We start from the raw sequence: 13,108 nt of genomic DNA, 5'->3' as shown, positions 1-13,108 counted from the left end.
ATCAGAATATTGCTGAAATGGAGTCTGGGTTGGTTTGTTGTACAGATGCGTTTTCCTTGTGGTGTGCTTTCAAGGAAAGGAGGGGGCTGAAACCTTAACTTTCTTTTCAAATGAAGCTAATGTCCGTTGTGGCATGTTCAGTTCCTACAAATCTTAAGGTGCGCTGCTGGGCTCAAGAGCTTGTTTTAGCCAGACTGGTTTTTAGCAGCACTGCTGTTCAGATGTAATTAGAATGCTTTCTTTAATATGCTTTGGTCTTAATACAAAGAAAACCCTGCAGTTTATTTGAAGAACAGTTTCTCCACAATTAGATTGGTCTGATAAATAGTTTTAAAGTGTATGTTTAAATGTATATAGTAAATGTTTTTAGAGCTCTCTGACGGAGAGCAGAGAGAACATCTAGGTGAGTGCTGGGCAACACAGCAGGGAGGAATAGATGCCATGTCTCAACCAGAACCTGTGTGTTGTCTTGGATTGGGTCCCTGTCTGTGAGTCGTCTTTGTTTGGAAAAATGGAAAACTACTATTTCTTTTATAAGGCCCAACTAGATGTTTATGAAAAGCTTTGAGAAGCTTTTGATTAATGACTGTATGTAATATGTGATTATATCACACAGAATAATAGAGGGTAGGAGGAGAAAAATTGGCAATGTAATTCTCACAGCATTGTGAAAACGCTTTGTTCTTTTTCAAATGCTGTCTTTACATTTAAACATAATTTCTTCTGCTGCTTCCCCCTAATCTTTAGTTCCTCCAAAACAATAACAAAACAAGAAAGAAGCATATCTACCTTTTAAAAAAAGGAGGAAGAAAAAGTGTAGGGCCATCTGTATGCAGTTTTGGCTAGTTTTGGTTTTTTTTCCTGTGTGTGTTTTGTTTTTTTTTTTTTCTTTTAATGCTTAAACTTTTTGCCATATTCTGCTTTTACCAACATTTGCAGCTGGTATATAGCAACTCAATCCATGAAAATTTACTGCTTTCTTTCTTTCTTCCCCTCCTCCCCCACCCCTTTTTTAAAGGCACCAGTAACTGATTGTTTGTTTATAGGCTTTTCATTACCGGTTGCTTAACTTCATACAACTGTAGAGAAACACTCTGCCCCTCTTAAGTTTAAAACTGAGTGGATATTGGTTTTGAACCTCAGACACTGAATTCACCACCGCCCCCCCCCCCCCTTGTTTTTTTCTGATCTTCATTTACCACGGTAACCTCTTGGCTGGAGTTTTTTAGTTGCTTTTGCCTTTAACATGCACCCAGCTTTTTTTGCAACAGAAAAGGAGTTCCTGAGCAGGCTTATCTGAGGATTTGTCTATGGCAGCTGTGGATGACAGGACCTGGGCTAGGATTTGGTAGGAAACTTCTTGGGGGTGTGGTGGAAGGACTTGCTTGGGAGGGCCAAGGACACTGCACTGCAGAAGCTTGCCAGCAGAAAAACAGCAGACAAATGGAGGTGGCTGTTCTGCTATCCATAATGTGCCACAGGGCAATGAAGCGGATTTGTTAAATGTGTCATCTGAAATAAGAGCACTAGGTGGAATGCTTTTTGAAGAACTTTGGTTTCTAATTTTTTGCTATTAAAAAAAAGGGGGGGACACACACACCCTGTAGGTGCAAATAGTGTGCTGGAGGCAGAAGCCAGTGGGAGAAGTTAGAAACTTACCTGCCACGATGCTGACCGTGGAGTACTTCCCTCAGCAAGACTTTTGCCAGAGAAATAACACATGGTTTGTCAGCTGGATGTAGGTGGCTAGCAAGTATTTAATCTGCATGCTAGCATTTTTTGTCAGTAGTAATGCTGGAGTACAATGAAAAACAGTAACAATGGAGAACCATGACTTTTATGGGAGCTTACCTGTGGGAGGCTTGTGACAAACAGGAGACTTTCCTCTTCAGAAGTTTTGTCATCGGTGTAGTTTGAGAGAAGGAACAAGTTGCTTTGGTAGAAATATTAACTTAGTACCAAAAGGTTTTGTTTTTAATCTTCTAAAATCCTAAGTTGGTGCCACTGAACAATAAATTCTTGCTTTCTCCATGAAACTGGTGTTTGTGTTTTTGAGAAACACACAGCAATATTACTTTTTATACTGTATTTAAACAATGCCTTTGTAGTGGGTGAAGAAATGAAGCAGCTGAAGTATATGAACCTCTTGGGGAAAAAAGGAAAAAAAACCCAAACCTTTTGCCTTCTTCCTTAGCACATTAAAATTTCCTTGTCTGAAGTGAAATACATTTTGGTTTAGTTGCTAAACATTCAGCTCCATTAGAGTGGCACACAGTTTCAGACTGTTTCTCAGAGGGGCCTTGGGTAAGGGTAGAAATCTTGTAATCTAAACAGGTATTGTAGTTGAAGTGGAGGCCAGTAGGCAGTTGTAGATTGTATTTTGGCCATGTGATTTAGTTCACAAAAATCCAAATTAGGGGATTAGACTTATTTATGTACGTGTATGAAAATGTTTCATTGGCATTTTAGGTTTTTCTGCACTCTTTCTTCAGAGAAGAAACTTAAAATTGTTAAAAATTAATTTACTGTGCAAGAGACAACATTTAGCTGGAAGAGGCATCGTTACACTTTTTTTCAGAAGATAAGACTCCATTATGTTTCATGTATCTGGCAATACTTCTGCAAGCCTTTATGGTATGAAGAAGATATAAGACACCTTTCTGCTTCTTTGGAATATATACATTCCAATACATAGTGTGGAATAAACATTCCTCTTAACAAATATCTTGGTGAAACAAGAATTTTCAAGTAACTGCAAAAAATTAAATGGAAAATGCAACAAAAAGGAGGAGAGTATGAGGAAAGTGGAGGTAAACTAGACCGTAAAGGTATGGCTTGAACTGTTGTAAAGAACGCTTTATGTTTAGAGTCTTTCTTTCAGATTGTGACAACAGGGCAACAGCAGTGACAGGGTTTTTTTTCTCTTGAATGAACTCCAAATCTTCCTTAAAACCTGTCCATTATAGTAGTAACAGAGTGCCAAAACCTGTGGTTTCTGCTATGCTATCTTTCTTATTGCCTGCATGGTTAACAGCTTGAGAGAAAGTTGTAGACTTCTTTCAGGTGGAGGTGAAAAAGGATTCTAGGGTAGATTCACATTTTGATCTGTGTCCTGGTTTCAGCTGGGATAGAGTTAACGGTGTTCCTAGTAGCTGGTACAGTGCTGTGTTTTGAGTTCAGTATGTGAAGAATGTTGATAACACAGTGATGTTTTCACTTGTTGCTCAGTAGTGTTTAGACTATAGTCAAGGATTTTTCAGCTTCTCATGCCCAGCCAGGGCACCTGACCCAAACTGGCCAACAGTGTATTCCATACCATGTGACGTCCCATCCAGTTTAGGAACTGGGAAGAGGGGGCAAGGATTCGCCGCTCGGGGACTGGCTGGGGGTCGGTCGGCGGGTGGTGAGCAATTGCCCTGCGCATCATTTGTACATTTCAATCCTTTTATTACTACTGTTGTCATTTTATTAGTGTTGTCATTATCATTATTAGTTTCTTCTTTTCTGTTCTATTAAATCGTTCTTATCTCAACCCAGGAGTTTTACTTCTTTTCCTGATTTTCTCCCCCATCCCACTGGATGGGGGGGGAGTGAGTGAGTGAGCGGCTGCGTGGTGCTTAGTTGCTGGCTGGGGTTAAACCACGACAATCTGTTTGAAATTTATTCTTTGTTGCAGTAGGACATGGACTGCTTTTTCTTAAGGATCAGTACATTCAGCTGTGATGGACTCGGTCTGCTCCTGGTAGAAGTCAAAAGCAGAGCTTGCTTTGTTGTGAAAGTAGATGGGTTTTCTATAGTAAGGAAATTTTGGTCAGTGTTAGGACAATGTTTACAGTAATTACAGAAAACCAAATGCATAATTCATTCTCGATGAAAGATTTGGCTGATACGTTGGAATTGTTGTATACAGAGACCAACAGTAATTACCAAATCATATTTCAATTGCCAATTGTTGTACAGTTGTCAGTGGTGCCAAAGGTCAGAGGCTGGTGGCCAAGAGACAATTAGAAGTTTATCACTTACCATTTCATTGGGTTAGCTTTCTACCTCTTTCTTGACTCTTGGTATTTTTTTAAACTATAACAGTAATACATTATGTGAAATTAAAATACTTTATCAACCTCTTCGTTTACATTGTAATTCTTGGCTTCCTTGCTCCATGCTTTTTTCCTTTTCTGGGAAACAAACAAAACCAAAAGATGTTTTAATGTAAGCTTTATTTAGTAAACTAATAGAGATACAATGCTGTAACTTAAGTGTTGAGTTTAGTCAATATTGCTTAAGTCTAGCTGATGTTAGTGTAACAAAATGACTGTGTACCACGCTAAAAACAAATGAGTTGCAATTACTTTCGGATGGGATAAGTCCAGGTTAAGCAGAAGTAAGACAATGGACAGAGAATACAGTATTACGTGAAAATTATTCACAGTCGTAGCAACTTTAAAGTAAAATTTGCTTTGAAATATTTGCACTTTTTTTCCCTTCATGAAGTTCAACATATGTAACATACTTGATAAAATGGTAGGAGAAAATGAACTCTGTGTGCATCAGCTACTTGATAAAAGACCACTGAAGTCAGTTTGGGCAGTAGTGATGTCTTGGGGAAATGCTATACGACCAGGGAACAAAACCAGTAAGATGCAACAGAAAGTTTAACACTTGTTGTGTAATGATGAAAAGTCATAAGGGCTTAAAACTGAATTGTTTACAAGGAAGCATGCCTTTTAGTATAAACTTGAGGAGTTTCACAGGCCAAAACTCATGTGTACCAAATAACGCCAAACTTATTTTTAAAAATGAAATGTTTGTTACACGTTAACGGGGAAAGATTAGCTTTTCCCATGAGCAACACGGGCAGTATTGGTACAGTTTCAATGTGCCAATTTTCCTCTTTGCTGTTAGAAACCTTCTTGGGCCCACTTGGAAAATTTGTTACTTCTTTTTATTTCGTCTTGTAGTCTTTTTTTCCATTTTTTGAAATTGAAAGGTAATGCTAATATTGTAATCTTCTTAAAAGTGAATCTCTTTTTATTAAACTCCAAGCCCAGAGTGCTAGTCAGTTGAAGCTACTATCGGAACAAAAGCCTGAGACTCAGCAGAGTCTGGGAAACATTGTGCTTGTGCCCTCTGAAAGTCAGTCAGAAGCTTTCTGATTTTAAAGATGACCTATTAAAAAAAAACCTATGGAAGTTGGGCTTGTGCAGTTTTAATTAACTTTCTGCTTTGAAAACCATTGCTGCTTGCTTTTTTGTAAAACCTTTTTTTAAACCGTGTGCGTCTGAGCGTTTTATGTGTTGGTTCCCTTTTTCTTTACGGGTTACGTGGTTTGTGGAGTCTGTCAGGTTTTACTTTTAAGTGATGTCAGAGAGGCCTATGTATATCTATTATCTATAAGTAACAATCCCATTATGAGAGAATTGGAAAACCCCTCCATAACTACTTCTCTGCAGTACCTCATCTTTCCCCGTTCTTCCTTTCTCACGACAGTAGCCTGTGTCTGCCTCGGCGCTGTGCAGGTCAGCTAAGCCAGTAGAGAGGTAACCCAGAAGAACAGGGCGTAGGAGGGGAAAGCAGCTGCCTGTCTGGTTATGGCTTGCAGTGCTAGCAAACTGTTAGGTAATGTGGCTTGAATTAATCTGACTTCGTCTGTTTGAGGGTGTGTATTTAACTGATGATGTTTCATTCAGATTGATATTTTTTTTAATGTCTCCTCCAAGAGAGGGTGGTAGCAATGAGTGGTGAAGACACTGCGAGAGGAGGGAATCACACTTCTCTGTTGTGACGGGAGCTTGAAAACTCAGGGATCTGGTGTCATCTTTCTTTGCTTCAGTTGTTATAGTTCACAAATATATGAATATTGCTAAATCTTGCTTTATAGACATCTCTCTATCTATATATCTATAAAGATATGCCATAACTTCAAGGAAATGCCACCTACCTTCATGGCACCAGGGCCAGCAGAGTATTTTGTGTAACTCTGAGATGGCGTGTGAAAATGGTGCTGCAGCAGTGTAACAAACTATTTCACTAGTACTTTGATTGCCTGTTATTTCATGCGTTATCACTTGGCCAAATGACTGCTAGCTGGGCATTATTTTTGTCTTATTTGCCAGGCAATAGAGCCTTGTAGAGGGGGGGGGGCTGAGTGGGAGATGGCAGCGGGGAGGGAAAGTCTTTGTGGAGGTGAAATAAATGTATTTAAAAGTTCAAAGAATCACTTTTTCTAAGCATAGGCTAATCTGTTATTTTCCCAGAGGGTAATCTGGCTTTCTCTAGTTAAATGGAATTAGCCAACAGTGTTTATGGGGATAAGCTTGAAACAATATGAAAGCTATATAGCTCTTTTTAAAAGTTGTTTTCTGATGCTTATCTTAAACTGTTGAAGCATGTAGGTTTTTTTCTTTTAGCCTCTTAAAAATACATTCTCCCATTTCTGTCAAAGTTTGTATATAAACAGTCCCAGTGTGGAGTAAAAAGCCTAAAAGATAAATAGGACAGCTGCTACTTATAGCAGAAGGGAAAAAATGTGCTTTATAATTCTTGCATACATTTAAGAATTGGTTCACTGGGATTTTTCACTGATTAATTTTGTAAAGTAATTTGGCCCTTGGGATAATTTTAGGGGGCTGTAAATACTCAGAGTATTGGAGCTGAAAGAGCATTTTTCATGTGTTTGCAGAACTAATTCATTAAATGTTCTCCTGACAGTTAATTTTTCCACATCATGAATGGTGGTCATAATCAATATCTTGCCTTTCGCAGCTACTCTGCTGCAGCCTTTTTGATGAAATGCGCCCCCCCCCGCTTTGAGTTGCAAGAATAGTTTTTCTCACTGAGAACCTGTGTACCAGTTACTGGGAATTAAATAATTTTTTTCTTTTTTTTTGCTTTTCTAAGAAAAAAATACAGTTCTGTTAATTGCCTGGATGATGAAAGAACAGCTTTCTTGTTTCTTGGAGGAAAAAAAAGGCTCAAATTTTGCAGTATTAGAACAGAGTTTGATTAGAAGATCTGTTGTAACTGATTAAAGGTGAGATATTTGCATATAAAAAAGACTTCAGCAACATCTGTTTTGCTAGGGAGTTTAGAAGGAGCATGTACTGCTTGAGTGTGATGCTTCCCAATAAGAAAGCAGAATCATCTGAACTTTTTCTGTATTTCTTGTTCCCATTCTTTTTCAAACTACATATGCAGAAATAGGTGCTGTTGCTTCTGAGGACTGTTGGATGTATCAAATATGGTGCAGTCCCACTGCACCTTTTCTTTTCTGGGGAAATGTTACCCTTTAGATGTAGTCAGGAGGCATTAAGGACTTGAATGTTCTGCCTGAATGTTAGCAACAGTATTTGTTGGTGTATATCCAGGGGTCGTCCTCAAAGGGAAAATGAGGTCAGTGACTGGTGCTGGTAATGGGAATTGGGCTGTGAGCTGGAGCTGCAGTGATGCTGCACAGCCAGGGCAGAGGATGGCATTGTCCTGCAAGATGGGCCATTCAGGCAGTGGTGCTTGAGGACCACCAGGTCACCGTGTGCTGAGGTAGCTCTCAGGGATGCCTTGAGTTAGCCCCAGGTAACTTCCTTCGTAACACTGCTCCTGGTGGGATTGCAGAGTTGGTTTGGTTTGGTTTTTTCCGTCATCAAGCAAGGATGGGTGTAGCAGTTTGGCTTAGGTTGGTGGAAAACACTTCTGAACATTGCTGGAGTGGAGGGGGCTTAAAAGCCTGAGGCTGTGAATTTAGTCATTTAAAGCAGATTTCCTTCACTGGTAGGTAAGGTCTTTTTAAAGTCACTTCCAGAAATTGCTTTTTCCTGCCTGTGTTGCTGTGCCCCAGTGAGTCTTTTCTGGATCAGGTGTGTGTTACTAGGGAGACAGTGAATTCCTGTGCTCTGACTGCAACAGCTTAAACCAACTGAAACGGAGGGATTTGCGTACTGCATAATTAAACGATAACTTTACAGAATTTATGCAGATCAGATAGAAACAAGCAATCCAAACAAGGCATTGCACAATAGAAAATGAACTTGTACATCCTTAACTATATGGCATCTTTCCCTCTGGCAGAGACAACTCAGTTTCAGTATTAATTGCCTAATGCTCGCAGTACGACAAGTAGTTTAGGTAATTATCTCAGGAACTGGCTTTGTTTTTGTTGCACCTAATACAAGGTAGGCCCTATTTTGATTTAATTTGTTATGCACTATGGTAAAAGAAGTATTTAGTAGTGTATAATTCTTTCTATGTGTGCTTTAAAATCACAAACATGGGGAATTTTTATGTCCTTTGAGAAACATTTTGATGCTCTTATTCCAGAAATCAGAGTACTGTGTTTCACAATAAAATTAAATGCCTTTATGCTACACCCTGTATTTCATGTAGCTGCTGTTCCCGAGCATGGTGTTCACATTACCTAATTGCTCAGTGCCTACTCAGACATAACTCTTGTACACTTTCCTGTCGAAATCATCTTGAGGGTGGTGGGTTTTTTTGTGGAAGTACGTATGGCGTGGCATGTCCTGTATGGTGTGGCATGTCAAAGCATTAATTTACTATCTGGCTGGCTGAAGACAGACTGCCTTTAGACACTCAGGTAGCATAACTTGTTACATGAGATTTTGTAGTTCACCAGAAGAGAGAATCGTGATGTGCTGTATTTATGCACGCACACATCCTTCTTCTGGTGTTTGCCAGTGTGATTATATAATGCATTTCTTGGGATTCATTGGCACATCGAGGGGGAGTTGGGCACTTCATTGCGGCTGGATGGATTTGAGTAATAGCCAAGCCTCTCTCGGGGAGGGACCTTCAAGCTAAGCTGCTCAAAGTTGAAAGCAAATCTTTCCTCTTATTTCTGAACTGACATCTGAAAGAAATAAGATTAGCTGGCTCGTCAGCCCTGTTTCATGGATTTTTAAAAATAGAATGCTTGAAGAAAATCCCTCCTTGAACCAAAAGCTCCATAAAAAGATTCTTCTCAAATAACATGTTATTGTTGCTCTTTCTATTCTGTGCTTTAATGGCCAAGGCTAAGGTAGAAATGGTGAATGAAATGGCCACTTAATGTATTTTTCTGTCACACCCATGGGAACAAGAGTTTATACAGTAAAATTAATTTAACTTTTTTTGACTAAGAGATTAATTGGTTTCACTAATTCATTTAAAATTGGAAAGTAACACTATGTATTTTTAAAAGGGGAACCAGTCATATTAATTCGGTGCTCGAAGAAGTGATCCTACTTAAAGGTATAATATAAGCATTTTTCCCATGAGCCTTCAGCACAACTGCCTTTTAAATACATACATGCCCAGTGTTCAGGCCATAAATGGTTATGCTGTGGGGAGCGAGAGAGGTAATAATTAAACACAGGAAACTGATACATGAAATGGAAGGTGAAATTCCATGCTGCTCCTGATGGCTGGAAGCATCAATTATACTATAGATTTTGTGCTTTAGGATGGCTGTGGCATTCTCTGGATGTATAGGAGGACCCCTAGTAGAGTGCTTTTTATTTCTGTTTTTTTAAAGCCTGGAGAGCATAGTTCTCCAGGCTATCTGTTGTAAAGAGACACTAGAAATAAAAAGGCATGCCACAAGCTAACGTTCTGGGTATCACAGTTGGGGGAGTATTTTTTTTTTTTTCTTCAGACTATCTCCAAAATCCCCCATGTACCTTCTCACTTCCAAAACTGTTGTTATTCTTGAATCTTTATTATGTTGGTCCTCTCTCCCTTCTGGTCTTCCCTTCCTACTTAGAGAAAAAACACCATAGTTGTGCTCTTAGGATCCTCAGAATGGATACTCTTCAAAATCTCATGTGGCTTTACTTTCTGTTGTTTTCTTTTTAGATGTCAAGATACTTCTACCTAACTTAAAAGCCTTGCCTAACTCTTCCTGGCTGTGTGTGCTGTTTTAGTGAGTAAAGCCTTGATTCTGGGGGTAGGAGGATATTTTTTTTTTTTTTTTCTTCTGCGAGATATATGCCTGTGTGTATATATATACACACACACTTTTGATTATTCTTATATATATTATAAAAGTAAAATAAAATAGATTGGAAACTGTGCCCCTTTCTGTAAAGCATGCAACTACCTAGACAGAGATGCATTATGCTAATACAGGTTTCATTAATGCAGTGATTGTTTAAAAGGCTAGGTCTTTCTTGGTTTATAAGCAGCTATGCTTGATTTTTAAGTGCAAAAGTCACGGTAATGATACAGTTTTTTGTGCAACAGTGCATGGACCTTCTCAGTAGTACTAAAGTTAAATGAAAATTTTAATTGCTTGGAGGAAACTTACACAAGCTGGAATATGGACAGTGTTTCTTCCTGTTGCTAGTAGAGAAACAAACTGGTCAGTTCTCTCCTCCTGCTATAAGACTATTTAAGGTTTGACAACAACTAAGCTGATCCAATCTAAGAAGAGCAAGTACTGACAAAAGATGTTTTCTTTCTGGGATGGGCTATTCCCATGAATTTGCAGTTTGAATGTAATTTTGTATGGCTTAAAGCTGAAGTGTATGGTCATAGTAAATGTGACACCTCAAGGCAAAGAGAGAGTTTTGTTCGTTGTTGCATCGTGAAATAGTGTTGTGATTTGGCACTGAAGTAAAGTACACATTTGGCATACAACTTAAGTGCGTAAGTCATATTTCCACAATTGCTTTGGTCTTTTTCAGATGTTACAAAATGCATGCTTCATTGTTAACGAAAAATTATAATAAAATGAATGCGGAGAACATTAATTAGGAATGGTTGCTTTTCTAATTAGTTACGATAGAAATCAGAAGACTTGAGCTTGGAAATGAAAAGTCTTGGATCTAGATTTTCTTCTTATCTGTTCATCTCTTGTCCAACATTTTATATAATATTAATTAAATCAGATCTAATGTTGCTCTTGCCTTTCTGATGTATACTGGGGCTGTCTAATGAAGAAAGTATCTGTTAGTAATGCAGTAAGTTTAAGCTGGGAAAATGTGTTCATATGGTAAGTTTCGTAACAAATGATTGTAGTAATAAACTTAGGACTGTTTTGGTTGTAGTCTAATTCGCGTTTTTTAAAGTGTTGACAGAAGAAAATATAGTGGATTATTAAGTGTAGTTACACGTGAGTTTACTAATAGTCTGGCTAGTATAAAGAAAGATTTGGGTTGTGGAGATATATTTCCATCATGTGGACATTCAAAATTGAGTATGTTTAAGATGTGAAAAGAATAATGGTTTGAAGGGACTACTAGAAGTCATGTAGTCTAATGCCAGGTTAATCCAGGTTGCTCAGGAGTTTTCCCAGATAAGTATTGACTATTTCCAAGGGTGGAGTTTCTACAAACTCTCTAGGCAGCCTGTAGCAGTGTGTTTGGCGTTCGTGTCCTGTCCAGTAAACAACTTGCTCTGTATTCATTTCGGCATTTTGCTTCTGTGTGAGTAATGAAGGCTTCTGGATTCTTTGGGTCTGTAAGAACTGACTAGCACTGGACCTCTGTAGTAACTCTTGTTGGGATGCAGGTTTCGAAGACCTTTGGATCCACTGTAGTTGTGGAGAAGGTAGCCGGGATTGAACTTCAGAGTTTATTGGTTTGCTCGGTGCTGGGAATGAAAGTCCTAGCAGATACTTACAATGCATATAGATACAAAGCAATGCACAGATGGACCCAATGGAGAACTGAAATAAGTAACTGACTTTTGATTACCTGTGGAATCACTTATCAAGGTTAAAGATTACTTGTGCCTTAGCGCTCTTTCCACTTCATTCTTTATGACCTCATATTGTCCCTACTTTTGGTAAGGTAAGACATATGCAATATTTATTATATGAAAATGTAGGCTACATGTTTTGTTTTATTCATAGTTACCCAATTTACTATTCCTCTTTCCCTCTTTACTGTGATACTTAATACCTGACTATATCTAGCAACTTTCCTGGATGCTTGGTACTCTTCTTATTAAAAGAAGTGGAGCAGCTAGTCAAAATTAAGACTGCTTATGTCAAAAAGCATATGCTTAAGTATCCACTAAATGTTTCCTCAACTTTGGTCTAAACATACTTATCTGGAAAGTGTCATTGTCTTAATAACATGCCACTCCTTGGATGATTGCTCCCAGCATTTGGTAATTTAGTAGTTAGTTGCAGGAGGGCAGGAATGCCTACTATTTAAAGTAATAAAAAGAAAAAACAAAATCTATTTCTGTCTTGATTTAGTAGTAGTATGCTTCCCTTTAGATAAAAATAAAAGGGGCTCTTGAGCAATAGTAAGTTGCTAAGTTTGTGTTCTGGGTTGGTGGTCTGGGCATGGCTTGTACCTTGCCTGAGACCATGAACGTAGAAAACCATAGCCCTCTAGCTGTGAACTCCCAGTAACTGGCTTTCTTCTTGTGTCCCAGCAAAGTGCTCTGTTGAGGCCAATTTCAGTAAGATGTGCATATTTCTTTGGGTTGTACTGTGTTGTCGAATGACTAGGGTGGATGTTCGTGCCCATCTTGGATTGTCTGTTGGTTACAAAAAGGAGTTGTAAATTGTAAAATCCTTCTGTTACTTGACCTGCATCCAATTGTGTGATTTTTACAATAATCAGCTTGAGATTGCCCCATCAAAAAGCCATTCTTAACCTTAGCCTGATGCCAAAATTCCTATCTGAATCTTCAGTTTAAGTTGCCGTATCTATTGTGTAAACTGGAGCCCTTGCTCTTGTTACCCTTTGTAACAGAGGGGAGTAGTGAAGACTGTCTAGCTTCTAGAGGTGTGTAAATGTGACTGTGTCAACCGTAACTGCCAAGAGATATTCTAAGAGAAAGAAGGCTGTTAAGCTGGAGAACGATATTTAATTTGGCAGTAAATTTTATGCTAGTATTTCTAGGGAGCTATTAGCTAATATTATGGGGGGAAAAAAAATTGTAATCCAGGAAACGTGGGGCTCTGAAACTTTGAAACTTAAGTAATAAGAAGGAGCACATCCCCTGTGTGACCAGATGTGTGTGTCCAAGCCCAGACTGAAACCTTGGTTACAAGATGAAAGAACCTGTCTGTCTATAACTGAGAAGGTTTAATCATACCTTTCTATCATTTCTGGAGCCTTTTACAGGTGACTGAGGCAAAGCTCTAAAGTGTTCTGTTTAA

This window comes from Haliaeetus leucocephalus, unplaced genomic scaffold (assembly GCF_000737465.1).
Source record: "Haliaeetus leucocephalus isolate CR32 unplaced genomic scaffold, Haliaeetus_leucocephalus-4.0 Scaffold417, whole genome shotgun sequence".
Lineage (NCBI taxonomy): Eukaryota > Metazoa > Chordata > Aves > Accipitriformes > Accipitridae > Haliaeetus > Haliaeetus leucocephalus.
Note: the sequence above shows the minus strand (reverse complement) of the source record.